The sequence below is a fragment of the Eleutherodactylus coqui genome, chromosome 1, assembly GCF_035609145.1.
Source record: "Eleutherodactylus coqui strain aEleCoq1 chromosome 1, aEleCoq1.hap1, whole genome shotgun sequence".
In the NCBI taxonomy this organism is placed as follows: Eukaryota; Metazoa; Chordata; class Amphibia; order Anura; family Eleutherodactylidae; genus Eleutherodactylus; species Eleutherodactylus coqui.
In genome coordinates this window covers 484,863,300-484,881,351 of record NC_089837.1, presented here as the reverse complement: position 1 = coordinate 484,881,351, position 18,052 = coordinate 484,863,300, and positions in this window count along the sequence as shown.

The following is an 18,052-nucleotide window of genomic DNA, read 5'->3' as shown; positions in this document are numbered from 1 at the left end:
GCATGCTTGTCCATAGGGCCTCTCTCTCTCCTTCCCTGAGGACAGTCTGGACACCTGTTGTCCCTCCCCTCCTTGCGTTCTGGGGTGCGTGCATCAAGTAGTGTGTGGTATGGTGACTGCACAGCTGCATACACCCGCAGGTTTCTCCCTTTCACTTGGCAGGTGTGTGTGTGTCAAATGGCTGATGACTAACACTATTCCCTGTTGTGTCAGCATGGTGGCTGACTTTTTTTTCCCCTTGGTGTGAGGACACTTGGACTAGCTATAGTTTGCTACCTTTATGCATGTGAGTTCTGGGTGGGGTTCCTGTTCTATGTGGTATACATAACTCTGTGTTTTGGTGTGAACAGTGACGTGTTCTGTATGTCTTTGCTAGTGGCCAGACATGAGATTTGAACTGTTGTGTTCAGTGTGTGTGAACAGTGTCACGTCCTGTGTTTTGTGCATCTCTCCAGGTTCCTTATCAGGGATAGCTAGGTCCCAAATGCAGACAGTGGGGCCGACCTTATCGGGACAATCACCCTGCTTTTAAGCAGGGTTGCCCCACTTTCCCTGATTAGTAAGGGATAGGGGTCCTTCCATCTTTACCTGGAGTGGTGTAATTGGTTCTTACAATTACTATGTGTAGTTGCAGTTTTATTAGGACACCATCTTGCGTCTGTCCTAAGGCGTGGCGCTTTAGTGAGCTGAGCGAACATAATAGGTACTAGGAAAAACCGCAAAGAAACTCCACCATACCCTAAACAAGGATGACCGTCTGAAAACCATATTCCCGGACCCTCCCCTCCTATGTTACAAGCAACCTCCAAATTTGAGGAACTTTATAATCAGGAGTGCATTGCCCTCGGACACACAAAAAGGAACTTATTAGGGATGAGCGAGTATACTCGCTAAGGCACTACTCGCTCGAGTAATGTGCCTTAGCCGAGTATCTCCCCGCTCGTCCCGAAAGATTCGGGTGCCGCCGCGGGGCGGGGAGCTGCGGGGGAGAGCAGGGAGGAACGGAGGGGAGATCTCTCTCTCCCTCTCTCCCGCCCGCTCTCCCCTGCTCCCCGCCGCAACTCACCTGCGGCGGCCCCCGAATCTTTTGGGACGAGCGGGGAGATACTCGGCTAAGGCACATTACTCGAGCGAGTAGTGCCTTAGCGAGTATACTCGCTCATCCCTAGAACTTATCTCTGCAATGTAAGGAGCTGCAAGACCTGCTCACATGTACTGACCACGGACAGGATACAAATCCCCACCACACAGCAGGACTATAAGATCCTGGGGACATTTACATGTCCCACGTCTGATGTTGTATACCTGATCCGGTGCACAACATCTTTGTATCCACGGTCACAACACAACATACATGAAAGTCACTATATTAAAAGGCAACTTCAATCTTACGCCGCAGGTCGGAGGAGTACTGTGAGTTGCATGGAACAGCTGTCACTCGATAGTTAAATTGGAAAGTCACGCCACAAAACATCTACATGTAGCCGTAGTCTAATATTGCTTTGCTTCAGGGAGAGGGTATAATTATGTGCAATGGAAACAGAACAACACAACAACAAAGCAAAACAAATGCAAATCTGAATAGGCCATCAGGATCAAATGGCATCCCGCTAGCGGAGGAGCGCAGACGGCGCTGCGTGCTACAACACACTTTAGAATTGATCTTGATTAATATTCTACACTTACATTTTATTTCTCACTATTAGCCTTGTTCAGGTTTCCTTAAAACATATACTTCTTGGAGTCCCTTAAATGGGGTAAAATTGGCTTCTACCTCATTGGGGTTTTTTTTTGCCTTCTTCTGGATCAACATTGAGAGGTAATAGGCTGAATTGGATGGACATATGGGTTTTTTGGTCTTACATACTATGTTACTATGAATATTCTTCTGAAAAATATTAAAGGGAACCTGTCACCAACTATAAGCACCATAAACTAAGCTGGGCTTCTTCACACGATTGTGTTTGCGCTGGTGTCTGCACATGCAAAACAGAGAGAATGGAACCCATTTCAATGAGTTCGTTCCCATTTTGCACGTGCAGGAAAAAATAGGATTTGCTCTATTTTCCTGCATTTTGCACAGCAAAGGCCGACATAGAAGAGGTGCGCAAATACATAAGGGCATGCATGAAACACAGCGCAAAACACAGGGAAATGAACACATCTGGTCCTTATTAGACTAATTAGACTTTTATTCCATGAAAAGGGTGTGTCGTGCGCATGTGTGAACTGGCCATGCATGTGCAAAAAGTACATTAAGGGCTCCTACTCTCTAGCGTGTTTTTAATGCTGCGATATCGCTGCATTTTGGGTTTTTTATGCAAACCCCCGTTCCTGTGATGTCCCAGCGGGAAATTCAGTGTGTGCACGCCAGCGTGACTTTTTTTGAAGGCTGTGTTTGTGCATTCCTCGCTGTGCGTTCCCTGATTTTTCTGGGGGGCACCGCAGGAACTAGGAATCAAGAAAGTGTAAAAAGAGGCTCTCCAGACTCCACATCACCTAAACTATAACGACCATAACTTAGTTTATAAGTACAATAACTTTGACTTTGATGTTCATAGTTGGTGACAGGTTCCCTTTAATAAACAAAAATTCTATTCGTAAAAACCTACAATTTTTGTTACTAAGCTCAAAAGAAACACTAGACAGCTGCATCATGAGAAATTACTGGCCATATTTGGCTGCCTACACGGTGTGTAGCTCATAAATCATTCTCCAAATAGTGTTTACAGCAAATTCTGCTGCCGAGAACATATCTGACACATCGCAGCGCTGGGTTCTCTTGGTTCTCTACCAATAGGGGATGATGATTTAGTCATTTTCACCTGGAGGATAGTAGTTTATTAAAAAATAAGTTGTGTTATTTGTATAGAGCCAACTTATTCCACAGCGCTTTCAGGAAATTTATTTATTACCCCCCCAGTAAGCTGGGTACTGGTTTTACCGACCTCGGAAGGATGGAAGGCTGAGTCAACCCTGAGCCGGCTACCTGAATCATGCAGGGATTGGACCTGCAACCTTCAGGTCGTGAGCAAGAGCTTAGGACTGCATTACCGCTGCCTTAGCACTCTGTGACACACATTTGATGGTTAGTTAGGGCCCATTCACATTGGTACGTTTTCCCGTCAGTGTGCTGTCTGTATATTTCATGGACAGCACATGAGCCTATTATAGCCAGTTACACTACTCACGCAGCCATTTTTTTTCACATGCACTGATGGTCCGTGTGAAAAGATTCATGGGCCAGAGTTGGACATTTAATGTCCACTGTTTCGGGTATTGGACAGGACACAGATGTGTGTCCATTTGCTGTTCGATTCCAGTTGTACCCAGGAATCTCAGGCGTAACTCGCATAGACCCAAATGCATGGCCCTTGATAACACTTTAAGGCTGGGTTCACACGGGACGCATTTGCTGCGGAATTTCCGCGCGGATTTTCCACACGCGGCTCCTAATCCCGGCATTAGCCAGCAAAGTAAACGAGATTTTGCAAAAATCTCATCCACACGCTGCAGCCAATCTGCTGTGGCCAAACCATGCAGAAACAGCCATGCGGTCCAGAAATTAAAGACGCAGCATGTCAATTCTTTTTTTTCCCCCCTCACTGGCCTCTCAATGGGGAAAGATGGCCGCAGCGAAAATGCAGGCAGCGAAGCCGCTCCAAAACCTGCAGCTGCGGTTTTCCAGCGGAATTCTCGTGGATTTTCAGTGCAGCCAATCTGTGAGAATTCTGCTGGAAATCCATCCCGTGTGAACCCAGCCTAAGGACTCTTTCACACAGGAAGGAGTTTTCAGTAGAATTTGCCATCATGCGGAAAATTCCACACCAAAATCTGCAGGTATCAGCGTGGTTTCATTTGGGGAGCAGGAAAGGGGAATCCCCGTGGCTGAACGGCTCTGTCTAAGGACGGAACCGTGGGGTCTCTTCGGTTTCCACTCAGCTGCCCGGATTTTGGATGCATGCAGGGCTTTTTCTTCTGGGATTTTGAGTCGGACCTGTTGTGGAACCTCCAACCGGAGGTTCCAACGTAGATGTGAAACCGGCCTTACATGCAGATTTTGATGTCTTAATTAGAGATGAGCGAGCATACTCGCTCAGGACAAGTACTCGAGCGAGCATTGTCATTAGCGAGTACCTGCCTGCTCGGAAGAAAAGATTCGGGTGCCGGCAGGGAGCGGCGGGGGAGAGCAGGGGGGAACGGAGGGGAGATCTCTCTCCCTCTCTCCCCTCCGCTCCCCCCTGCTCACTGCCGCAACTCACCTCTCACCCGCGCCGGCACCTGAATCTTTTCTTTCGAGCGGGCAGGTACTCGCTCGAGTAATTGTCCTTAGCGAGTATGCTCGCTCATCTCTAGTCTTAATTCTTCCAGCAATTCCACACAATCGAACGTTTCATGAATTTCGATGCCCATTTTCATAATGGAAAATTCTACTACAAGGTCTGGAATACTCCAGTAAATGATAAAAAGCACCCTAAAGGCTCCTATAGCATGAGCACTAGAGGATGATGCTGCACAACAAGTCCAGCCTAGCAATTAGTGCTTAATCATGTATGGTAGCAGCAACCGCTAGTACATGTGTAATAGCACCCTAACATCTACCACAGCTTGACAATTCATAAATCCTGCCTCCACAACGTGATGGCTGTTGATTGGTTCTTTGAGCGCCGCGGCTCAGCCAATCAGTGCAGTACTGGATAAACCAATGCAATGTCTGTGATTGGTTTATCGAGCGCTGCATTGATTGGATGAGCCGCACGCTCGAGAATCACTCACAGCCATCGCTTTCTGGAGGCGGGATTTAAGAATCCTTTAACCAGGAAGTGATGATGTACGAGCGGCTAGGACTGAAGAAACCCGCGGACCTCCAGACAGCGGCTTAATGGACGTGGTCCAAGCCTGCTGGGTAAGTAAAATAAGACCTCCCCAAAGGTTTTTGGGGCAAAAATTAAGCTAAGACAGGGTCTTATTTTTGAGGAAACACATTAGCTAATTCTGCCACCTAATCACTCTTTTGTCTTACTACAATTTGCTAGGGCTACATTAGGCTAACTTCATATGGGCTAGTCTGATATAGAGCCGTGGAATAAAAACTGACAAGAGTATGGATATTTCCACGCAGATCCGGTGTTGAAGACACAATATTCACCCTGGTGCCAGACTGTTGTAGTTGCCCGAAGTCTATGTTTCTGGCCCCTCCATAAATGTCATACATGTCATATCTTTTGTGTAGATGCACTGTGCAAACTGTCTAGTCTCTTGTTATGTGTATTGCACAGCTGCAGCATATGAGAGATTAATGTCTGAATGTAACTGGGATATGTCTGGAAAAGTATCAATTTATGTCCTGCCACGTGGTATGCTAGACACTATGAGTGTTTGAGAGCAAGGTGTGGTCTTCTTCAGGCAGTCCATCATCTTCTACAGTAGAGAGTGGAGTGCCGGTCACAGGGGGGTACTTTCAACCCTCATGTGGTGAAGAGTGATGGAGAAGAAAGAGTGGTTTCCTGAGTTCCCCAATTCCAGGAACCATTTGTGAGAGAGAAAGAGAGCAGTGACGAGCCCGCTGTGCAGAGATCCAAGTCTGAATCAAGTGAGTGTCAGTGGAGTGATCCTACCCCCATCCTCCTCTGGAGTGTTCCCTTTCCAGGAGTGGTTCCAGGTAACGTGGACTGCAGGACTGATATCATCCTGAGTTTTTCTCCCTGACCTCAAGTCTACTGCCCTGCCTGCGTAATTAAGCTGTAATCTGTCAAGCTGCAAGTAAAGTTTTGCAAGGCCCTGACCGTTCCCAAGGACTGAGGTATTAAAAGTTAATTGTGTGCATGGACTTCCTTTATTTCTCTGCCGAGGGTCATTCCGGTGAGTAAGGAACGGTGGCGTCACCCGTGACATATTTACAGTCCACCACACTTTTATAGGCCATCATAGAGAAAAGACTTCAGCAGCATCAGCGGTGCTAATCAGCAGAGAAGAGTTTATTCCTCCATCACATATAGACAGGCGACATTTCGGCCATCTTAGATACTTTCTTCGGGAGCAAGATTCGGTCTCCTGGACACTTTGGCTGCTGCATAAGCTCGCTCGACCCTAAATGGATTTAAATTGGTGCTGCTGATGTACATCTTTGCTATATTTGATTTTGCTTTTATAGGCCATCCGTGTCCCAGGGATGTCCGGAAGAAGCCTAGTGGTACTTGGCCCAAGGTAACGTGCGTCCCACCGTGACAAGTGCCAACTCTACCCTCCGAGCTCCTCAGCGTGGGCCTTGTGTCTGAGTGGCTGCTGGGGCACCACACTGTAATGCAGATAGGAGGGATCCAATACAAGGAGGAATCATGTAGTCTACAAGGCTACAAGGAGGTGGAAATGACATTCCTATTGTTTGTAGAAAGTTTCAAATGGCGCGGTGGAAACAACAATTGTCTGGAAAGTGATGAAAAGGTGATTTTCTATCAGTTCTGTGCCACTGAGTAAAGGCGATCTCCACCGTCTTTTATTGTCACGCTCCAAGCTACTTCTCCAGTGTAGTTTTTGTAGGAAGGCGAACAGCTTGCATATATATCATATGACAAGCTCACCGACAGGTTTGTGATTTAGTACGCCATCCGTTTCTTTCTTCTTCAGACCATGAAACATTAGCTGCCTTTTTATGAGTCTTCACATTTGTTGATGACATAATTCACACGCTGGATGCGCTGCAGATGGAGGAGAGAGCAGATCTGTTCTTATTTATGGTAAGGACTTGATCCAGACACTGCAGCATAGAGATGTTTACCCGTTGTATCGCCGTCCTGCTGTCATCATTAGTGCTCAAGCCCCTTAAAGGGTTATCCTGCCTTTAAAAAGTGGTGGCCTATCCTCAAGATAGACAACCAATGTCTGATCAGTGGGGGTCTGCCATTCCAGACCCAGGTTGATCAAAGGGGCCACTGTGCTGGTGCAAGTGCCGCAGTCTCTTCAAGGTTTACATCGGAGCACATACCTGTTCGTACTCAAAATACTGTATTATTTAAAGTGGCCATGGGAGGCTTCGCAAAGGCGTTTATGCAAAAACTTTTTGAGCAGTGTAGATCAAGCTATCGCACGCGTTTTAGTGCATTTTACTGTACTTCTTGCACTGCTGGTGATCATTCGCATCGATTTAAAAGGCTGTGCAGCCTAATTAGTCCTCAGTGTTTTCGATTTCACAGGGTAAAACGCACGCTGATATCGCGCTCACCTGTGTGAAACCAGTCTAACACTCAAAAATGGCGTCCAGGCCCCTCTTGTACTCTTTTAGTGAGTTTGCCATCACCACATCCTCAAGCAGAGAGTTCCACAGTCTCACTGCTCTTACAGTAAAGAACCCCCTTTTATGTCGGTGTAGAAACCTTCTTTCCTCTAGACATTGAGAGCACCCCCCTGTTACAGTCACAGTCCTGGGTATAACTAGACCGTGAGAGAGATCTCTGTATTGTCCGCTGATATATTTATACATAGTTATTAAGTCACCCCTCAGATACCTTTTTTTTCAACTAAATAACCCCAATTTTGATAACCTCTACGGGTAATGTAGTCTACCTATTCCATTTATTACTTTAGTTGCCCGCCTTTGTACCCGCTCAAGCTCTGATATGTCCTTCTTGAGTACCGGTGCCCAAAACTGTCCACAATACTCTAAGTGTGGTCTGACCAGTGACTTGTAAAGAGGAAGAACAATGTTCTCGTCATGTGCCCCTACACCACTTTTGATGCACCCCATGATCTTATTTGCCTTGGCAGCAGCTGCCTGACACTGGTTGCTCCAGTTAAATTTACAGTTCTAAACCATGTAAACAATACTATTTGCCATGAGCAGTTATTCATGCACATGAGCCGCACACACATCCTGAAATGAAATTTGTATGGAGGAAAACTTGCACAAGACCACAACATAACAAAATGTAAAAATGTGAACGGGTCTGAAGACTTTCCGAATGCATTGCAGTGCTCCCCGGGAAAATCAGGCTTAGCTGATCATCTAATGTGTATGGTGGCCTCCAAATTCTTCCCAATAAGGGTGCCCACCCACTGACGTTTTTTTTTCCCTGCGAAATTCGCAGGGAAAAAAAATCGCCAGTGGGTGGGCGCCCTAAGGGAGATAAAAATTGGAAAGTTGGATTTCATTTGACAGGCCCTTTTGTTCCTGGGAGATAAGCCACTGCCATAGATGTCTGTCAGCAGCTTTCTCGCCACTCTACATACAAGGCGCATGCACGCTTGGCTAAGGTGTGTGTACATATGTACGGGGAGATTAGAGGGTTCAGCCGACAGCCATCTCATATATATGGGAGCCCAACAGGTATCATATACACACTTTTCAATTTTTTTGTAATGCAAAATAGGTAATCATTATTTTACAGATGCTATACCCCTTCATACCCCATTGACGTAGATAGGGTTAACCTATAGGAAATGATGTACGGATTTTTGGAGGGTTTGATAAGATATGATCATATGTCAGACGTGTTCTGTAAATATGTTTTTTTTGCAGTGTGTCACCAGTGATTAAGCAGCGGATGACTGAGTACCATGCAGATCATATCAGGCCTTCAGTTTCCTACTGGCAGAAAAAATGCTCACTTTAGCTATTTCTTATGTAGTCATCTTTTGACTGAAGTGCGGGTATTTACAGATGGTACTATCCTACACATTGATTATGCCATCATACGGAGCTTGCCTCTTCACTATACTCAGACTTTACACCAAGCTCTCTCCCTCAATATTACAAAAAAATGTTTTTCAGAAGAAAATGTAATTGAGATGTATCATCACTGCTGCGCCTTTGACACAGGCCAGTAACTGTGAATAAGGGTTTTTTAGAATACCCATTCGCTTGATCATTGCCCCATGTAAATTGGGCAGCAAACAGGCGATGAACAGGGAATGTGCTGCCGACAGTGATTAAAAAAAATGTGTCCTGATTGGATGCTACAGCTGTCAATTCCATGGAGAATGCCAAGGGCACAGACGTTGGAGGTTAAAGCTTTATTTTTACATAAAGAGTCACGCTCGGACTGGCCCACTGGAGAGTCAGTGAATCCCCCGGATTGCCCATGACTCCTGGCTGGACTCCTCTTTCCCCAATAGCACAAGCTTGTGCCAATACACATTCTTTCAGTCTGCCTACAACAGACTTCTTTCTTCTCTCCTTAGACTTTCCCAGCGGGACACCTCCTCCTTCACGATGGGCCCCGCCTACTCACCAATCAGGTGGACTGAAAGAGAGAGGGGAAAGAGGGACTGATTTCCCATACACAAACCCTCTGAGGCTCACCAACTCAAGATTCTGTGGGACAACCCTCAATTTGTTGGAGAGTTGGCTGGAAGTGTGAGTGTTGATGGGTTGAGATTCTGGCGGAGTAAGGAGTATGTTTTCCAGGAGCGGAGCTGCACAGATAACTGGGACTGTGGCCTCGAAGATTCATCCTGAGTTTTGCCTCCCTGTCACGCCACCAACTTTGCCTGCACTTGTGCTTTGCTCTGGCCTATGTACTGTTGAACTGTTTAGTGTTGGCGTTTTCAGTAAAGCAACATTGCCAACCGTTCCCGGCTCTGTTTTCAACTATACTCTGTGTGGGTGGACTATTGTTCCATCATCCAGCTTCACTGCAGAAGAAAGAATGGTGGTATCACGAGACATGGAACTGTAAGTTCCGAACCGCAGCTCGCTTCATTGTTCTTCTGAGGTCTCCTTGTAAGCAGTGGCATGGATGGGTCTCGTTTATCCCTTACTGGGGAGGAGATGGTAGAGCCACCGTGACAAGTGACATCTCTAACCCTGCCATCTCTTCGGCCGTGGGTCCGCTCCTCGCCTGCTGCACTACAACTCCCAGCATTACTTTTTTGCAGACTTTCTCCTTAGGCTAACCATCCCTCAACTCTTGGACTGCATGGATATGGTGGAATGGGACACAGATTTGTGCCAATTCTGCTCAATTTCTTTGTCAAATACATCTCCTATTTGTTTGACTTGGAAAGCTGGAAATCTGTGTCATCGTTTTTTTGCAGATTTTTCTCTCACTGAGATCAGTGAAGTGTCACTTGTTAAGGCCAGATTCATACAAGCGTGTGCGTATTTGGAACGAACTACGCTTTTTTGCGTGCACATTGGATTATTTGACAGTACTTTTTCCGTACGCAAGGCATGTGCTTTTGCGTATGGCAAAAAAATATGCACTGATGGATATGGCTAATTAGTTTAATGAGTTCCAGATACATTCCTTTTTCTGTGCAATTACGCAGTGTTTTACGCTTCTAGCGAATTTTGCAAGCATTTGCACACCCCAATTGACTTCTATGGGGATGTTTGATGTGGAAACGTGCAGGAAATTAGGGCATGCTGTGTATTTTTTGCGCCACCAAAATGAGCAAGAAAAATACGCGGATGTGAACAAATGAGTTCTATTCACTGTATATTGTGCATGCAAATTTTGCATGTGCAAATATGCCCATATGAATCCGGTGTAATGCAAAATCTGTGGAAGGTTATTCATAGATGAATTAGCCGCATTGAATGTGGAAAAGCCATGTGCAGATCCATGGGAACTCATGAAGCTCAGATTTCTGACACAAATTATGTGGCAATCCATCACTGAAAACCGACATATGAATATGCTCTTATATGTTCCCTCTCAGACTTACCCAGAAAAGATTTTGTGACCTTCAATTAGTTGGAAAGCTTTCATTTTCACTAGGATTTGGGTGTTTTCACATGCTGCAGAAAAAATCCACACCAAAATCGGTGTGCCTGTAGATATTGACATGGAATCCTCATCCAAGGATGGGTGCCTAAGCATTTGGTTCATTAGCCATTGTGACAATGCCTCAGTTTGTATGTATGACTGGGTCTGACCCTTGCCTGTTTATTGACTATTCTGACTTCTGTACTTCCTGATGTTGACTCAGTATTTTTGACTCTGCTATTGCAGCCTACCTTGACCTTTGGTTTGGACCTTGGTATAGCTACAATGCCCTGACCCTTGATACGTGTCTGGATAAACACCCATTCACAGCCTCAGACTCCATGTCTTTGCACAGTGCAGCGTCAGAAGAAGCATCACTGGGACTATCTGTGTGTGTTATGGCTTGGGGACCCTGTACTAATGCCGGTATCCCGCTTGAAGGGGTTAATTATGAAAAATGGGGTTCCTCAAGTGTTACCCCCTGAAATAGCCCACAGCCAAACCAATGTGTAGCAAAATAGATCCACATCAACACCTGTGCCTCACGTCTGTTTCCTGAGATCTGTTGTACTACAGGTTCTCTGGAGCTTTCCTGCTCAGGTGTGGGGGATTGTGCTGGTTGGGTGTGTGTGCCTCCAGTCAGCCAATCACTCCAGGTCAGAACACATAAAAGCTGTCTTCGCAGATGTGGTTATGTTCAGCTTTCTCTGTTCTCATTCTCTCTGTGTTGTGTGAGCAGGTTCTATGTGTGGTGGCTGCAAGAAAGGTTTGTGTCTTGTGGTTTTATTTGGTTATGTCACTGAACTCCTGGTTAGTGTAGGGACTAGCAGAATTGCTGGGAGCTGTGACATGGCCAGCTAGCTTCCATATTTTGGCCAAAATGTCAACAAATACCTGGCATTTATAGCATTAACATCTACTCTTAGTGTTTGCGTACTGGCTGCTATATGGTGTGATTATCGCTCTGTTTGTCTTCTTATCCTGTCCAGTTATTCCTGTCGGTGGTAGCATGTGTATGCATCCTACTTTGGGTGCAAAGGTTCCTAGAAGCAGCAAGGGCCCAGATCCGAAGACCGCTGGGCCGCCCCCTATTGGGGTGATGTCCCTGCTCAGGTAGGTTGTTGGTCATCTTCCCTGGTAGAAGATAGGGAGAGGTGTTAATCGGTGGTTAGTTTCACCTGGTGTTCCCTATCCTTGGTAATGTTTATGTAGGTTGGTGCTCACTTGCCCACACAAACGTAACATTGGGTACACATTGGAGGTCTCAAATTGGGCTACACCATATAAAAGCCCATTATTGATTGTGCATATCCTGGATTTGGGCTTTGTTGAATGAAAAGTGTTTCTTTTGTGATAACGTAAGTGTGGCTGGGTCTCTGTTGACTTGTTGGACAAAATCTTGCTGATCTGCAACTTATTTGTTGGGTTTAAATGGCACTATAAACTTTAGGTTATGTTCACACAGATACGCTGTAGATTTTCTGCATAGATGCCCAGATTTAAAAACAGACATATATGTAATGTATATTCTCTTCAATATACTCTACATCATGCATATATTATAGAATTAGATCAACACTTCCTAATGACCTGCCAAATCCTCCTATCATCACTGTAAATTTATTTGTGTACCATTTGGTACAAGAAAGACCCAGAAATATATATTTCCGGTGTCTTTAAACCGATAAATTAGAGGATGGAGACTTTCTTGTTAATTTAGAGGATCATAGCTGCTATTCCCTACTTTACAAGGAACAGGATGGCCTCATTACCAAAGGTTTCAGAGCAGATGATGCACTAACCCTGCCAGTGAAACGCTGCTGGCATAAAATCTCTGCATCCTGTTGTTAAACTTGCACAGAACTGCTATAATTGAATTGCTGTTTTTCTCACATGGTTTATGCCGAATTGATGCAGTAGCCCATTAATTGGAATGTAGCAGAGTTCACATCCTGTGGTCTGGAACGTCTAGTTCTTCCCTTTATTGATTAAAGGGGTTTTCCAAGATTTAAAAAAAGAAAAAAAAAATTCAAGATGGCAGATGTAAAACAAAAGGACCAAACATAGCTTTTAAATGTCACTACAGACCCCTCCTGGTTCGGTCATTTGACTGCTAAAGTCAATCATTGGCCTCACTAGTCATGTGTGCATCAAAGGCCAGTGATTGGCTGCAATGGTCATGTGAATGATGAACAGCATGTGGCAGCTCCTGAAGCTTCTAAAGCCAGAGGGACATTTTAAAAGGTTTTTACATACATTCTTCTTTTTTTTTATAGGAGTTATCTGTAATCTTGATGTTTTTTATTGCAAAAAAGTGTTTTATTAACTTTCAATTCTCAGTGGTACAATCAGTTTTAAAGACATTTCAACAGTTAACATAGCTACTATTGGTTTCCGTACCGTTGCTATTGTCTATCAATTTCTTGCTTTGTGAACTTTTTAATTAAACTAATAAAACTTTTCATCCCACCCACCCCTGCTTTTTTGCGCTAATAATTGCTTCCAGTAAACTTTTATAATCAACAATGCTAAGGCTTTGTAACAGTAGAGGAGGTAGGGGGGCGAGAGAGGGGGCTAAGATGGGTAAGAGATGGGGGATAGTATTTAAGACATGGAGGAAGGGACCGGAGTTTCCGGTCTTGCCTCGGCATCCCCTGGGTCCATAGGAGGCCGGTGGCACAGGAACGGACGGGGGGTGATTATGTGTCGCGTATGCTTGTGATGCTTAAGGGTCTGTGGTAGGGGTGGAAGAGATAGGGAGGAGATAGATGGGGGGGGGGGGGTTCTTGGCTCCGGGACTGTCTCATTTTTTTCTATGTTTGGCGCTAATTAGTAAGAATTCCACTTACCAACCATTGGTCAAATTCTGGGGATCTACAGAATGAGAGCCAGGGTTCCCATGCGGCGTGATATGCGGTGTATTTCGTGACATCTTTTGCTTTCAATTCTTCCATACGGCCTATTTCATCTAAGGCGGTCACCCACTGCACTTTAGTGGGGGAGTCTTGGGACCTCCACAGCCTGGGTATCACCGTTCTCATCGCTAGGAGGTAGAACCTAAGTGAGCTTTTCCTATTACTTTTTATTGGTCTCGGGAGGATCGACAAGAGGGCCATCTCGGGAGTCCACGTATAGGACCCTCTATTCAGCGCATTATACAGTGCTTCTATTTCCCTCCAGAGCGTCCTGACCTTGGGGCATGACCACCATATATGTGAGAGTGTGCCAACCTCCTTTAAACAACGCCAACACAGGTCAGATGCCCCCCTGCCGTATTTGGCCAGGCACACCGGTGTTTGATACCACCTTGTTAATAGTTTATAATTAAGTTCCTGGTGGCTGCTTGAGACCGTCATTTTGTGGGTCATGCATATGGCTTTGCCCCATTCCTCCTCCGATATCTCCCTACCTAGCTCTCTTTCCCAAGACCTCCTGTGCCCCTCTCCAGAGTCCAGTCCCTCCCCGGCTATCAGAAAGTCATAGATCGCGGAGATCTCTCCTCTAGTCCTCTGAGGTTTCTCACATAGCTCTTCAAATTGTGTGTTTGGCGCCGTCAGGTCTGACGTTGGTGCTAAGGAATGTACAAAATGGCCTATCTGGTAGTTGTTGGAACCACGCACCTGTCATCTGGTTCCTCGTCCCCAGCAAGTCGCTTAGCAGTCTTAGGCCCCCTCCATCCATCACATCTTTGACCCTGGGGAACTCTACGTCCAAGTCATCCAGAAGGGGTAGTCCTGCGTCTCCCTGAGGAAAGTCTGGGTTCCCACTCAGTGGTGTCCACGGTCCTGGTACTTTTACCAAATTGTGTCGCGTTACAAAGCCGTCCCACGTTTTTAATAAGGAATTTATGAAGGGGGAGACTCTAATGCCCCTCTTACCCAGCCGGCTCCGCAACCACACCAGACCCCTGATCCTCCCTGCTGTTGTCTCCCTTTCCAGTTCGACCCACCGTTTAGGAGTCCCCTCGTGCACTAGGTCTAAGATAGTTCTGCATATGGCTGCTCTATAGTAGAAGAGTAGGTTTGGAAGACCTGTTCCTCCTCTCTCCTTTTGCTGGGTTATTAATCTATAATTCAAGCGTGGTTTGTTCCCCCCCCCCCCCACACACACAAAGCGTGTCACTGCTTTTTGAAGCTTAATGAAAAAGTTCCGCGGAACCCATATGGGCAAGGTTTGGTATAAGTATAGCAGTTTAGGTAGGGAGTTCATTCTAACAGAATTTATCCTGCCAAGCCACGAGAGTGTTGTCGACTTCCATCTCTCGAAGTCTTTCGTTATGGTGGTGAACATGTGCTCGTAGTTTAAGCTGTATGTCTTTCCAGTGTCCGCAGGGAGAACCACCCCTAAATATTTGATGCTATCCTCCCTCCAACTCATGGGGGTCATATGTTTAAGTTGAGCAATTTCCGCTGGTGAGAGTGTGATGTTTAGGAGGTCTGACTTACTCAGGTTAATCTTAAAGTTGCTGACATAACTGTATCTTTTAAATTCCTGTAAGATTGCGGGTAAGGCCTGTCTGGGATTGGTGATGTATATTAGTAAGTCATCTGCGAACAGGGCGGTCTTGTGCTCCTGTCTGGCTTTTGTATATCCTTGTATTTCTTTGTTCTCCCTTAGCGCATTAGCCAATGACTCCATTATCAGGATATATAGCGTCGGTGAAAGTGGGCAGCCCTGTCGTGTTCCGTTTTTTATATTAATTGGTTTGGAGAGTTTCCCATTGACCCGTATCTGCGCTGTAGGGTTGTTATGGAGTGCCATTATCCAGCTTATTATCCTGTTGCCCAGCCCTATTTTTTTTAGTGTAGCTTCTAGGAACGTCCAGTTTACGCGGTCGAAAGCTTTTTCTGCGTCGGCCGATAGCAGACATAGTGTTTTTTTTTCCTCTCGTGCTCTCTCTATCAGGGAGAGAGTCTGTATCGTGTTGTCCCTGGCTTCACGTCCTACCACAAACCCCACTTGGTCTCTATGGATGAGTCCAGGGACAAGAGGGCAAAGGCGAGAGGCTAATGTCTTGGCAAATATTTTAGTATCAACATTTAACAGGGAAATTGGCCGGTAGTTGCTACATGACATGGGGTCTCTGCCAGGCTTTGGAATTACTGTGATTATTGCTTGCAGGGCTTGAGGTGGAAATGGGCAGTTTCCAGATATTGCGTTAAACGCTCTGCTTAGTATGGGGGTCAATAAGTCTCCACATATCTTATAAAACCTAGGCGTAAAGCCGTCTGGCCCCGGGCTTTTGCCGATCTTCAGGTTTTTGATTTAATCTAGTATCTCCTGGACTGAAATGTCCTCCACCATCTGTTCCGCGTTTTCCGTCGGTATCTCTGTCGGGGCATATTTTTGTAGGTATTGTTCGTTCGCCTGAATTTCCCCCATCCCCTCTATGTTATATAGCTCCCCGTAAAATTCCCTGAAGCACTCCAGGATGTCATTAGTGGCGTGGGCTTTACCTTTGTCTGCTTTGTTCAGTGCAAAGATGTATGACTGGTTCTCCCGAGGGTTTAACGCCCTCGCCAGCCAGGTGCTACATTTGTTGCCAAATTCGTAGTATCCCCCTTTTATCCTGTCTCTTATGTGTAGGTATTTTTGATCCATGATCCCTAGTATTTGTTGGCGTATTGTTGAAATTTCTGCTTTTAGGGTCAGGGAAGCGCTGGCTTTGTTAGCCAGCTCCAGTTTTTCTAGCTTAGTTATTAGGCCGGCTAACTTCGCTACTCTGTCTTTTTTTAATCTTGCCCCGTGGGAGATGAATACTCCTCTTAAAACACATTTTAGGGCCTCCCATTGGATAGTCGGGGAAGTGGCGTCTGTCCTGTGGGTCTCCACAAATGTTTTTATTGTCCGCTTTATCTCCTCTAGGCAGCAAGTGTCGTTCAGGAGGTTGTCGTTAAGTCTCCAGCTATTTAGGCCTCTTATTGTCTCCCCCCCACATAGGGCCCCGTAGACAGGTGCGTGGTCCGACCAGATAAAGTTGCCTATTGAACATCTGGGGCTCCAATATAGAAGGCCATGTGAGACAAATAAGTAGTCCAATCATCCATAGTTATTATGGGCAATGGAATGGTGGCTATAGTCCTTGATCTCTGGGTGGGGTGTTCTCCAGAGATCAACGAGTTTCAGTTCAGTTTTCTCCGCAATCTATGCAGGGCCGTGAGGGATAGACTGCACTTACCCGTTGAGGCATCAAGAGTGGGGTCCAGGGTCACATTGAGATCTCCGCCTAGTATGATGTGCGAGCCTTCAGCGAACCGGTCCAGTTCTCGTAGCATATGACAGGCGTATGCGATCTGACCTGTGTTGGGAAGATATACGTTAGCAACTGTAATTATGCGATTTCCCAAATCTATTTTAGGAAAAGGTATCTGCTTTCCGTGTCCACCCTGGAGGCCAGTACCCTGTGGGGGAGGGTCTTGTGTATTGCGATAGAGGTTCCACAAACTTTCTTATCCGGGTGTGTGCTATGGTACCAGTTTGTATAGCATTTATTATTACCCTTCGGGATGTGATCTTTTTTATAGTGCGTCTCCTGGAACATAGCTATCGCAATCTTTTTTTTATGCAGGTGTGCAAGTATCTGGCCCCTCTTGGCTGGAATGTTTAGCCCTCTGGTGTTATAGGTGCAGAATGACAGATTAATCATGGTTGTTTACTAGTGTGTGCGTATGGCGCCTTAAGATACCGCAGCTCCCGGAGCCAAGATTGGAAGGGAAGAAATGGGTGTAGGAACCCTTGAGAGGGATAAGGAGGGGGGGGAGAGGGATAGGGTGACAGAGAGTAAATCATCTGTCGACTAGGAAATATATTCCCAGTTCAGCTAGTGGGTAACCAACCTACGGTCAGTTGTAGACGACACTGTTGTGTCGTCTCCCCGAGTAGGAGGGGGGGGGGTCACCAATACCCGAGCTACCCGGGTCTCCCTCCACCCCAACCGGCATAATATTCAATCAATAAATGAGTCATGTTACCAGGCACGTTAATAACATTTGTAACATTCAAATCGTGCGTGTTTAGCAGTCAATCATCTCCAGGATACTTCAGCCATCTGGGCAGAAGCCCAGTGGGTTTAGAGCTTTTTGGTCACCGCTGCTTAGAAACTTAAAACTGAACAAGGCAGGGTTTAACAGCTCATAATAACGCATCACAACAAGAGAGGACATATTCAGGCATTTCGGCCTTCAGAGGTGATCCCAATCAGACCATCTAGTTGGGGAGCAGTCAGCGAGGTGGTCTGCTGGTGCGTCCGCGGGTTCCCGTCCCCGCCTCATGCCAGGTTTCTCTGGGACCGGAGGTGGGCAGGGATGGCGAGTGCGGCCAGTCTGGTAATTTCACCATTGGTAGTT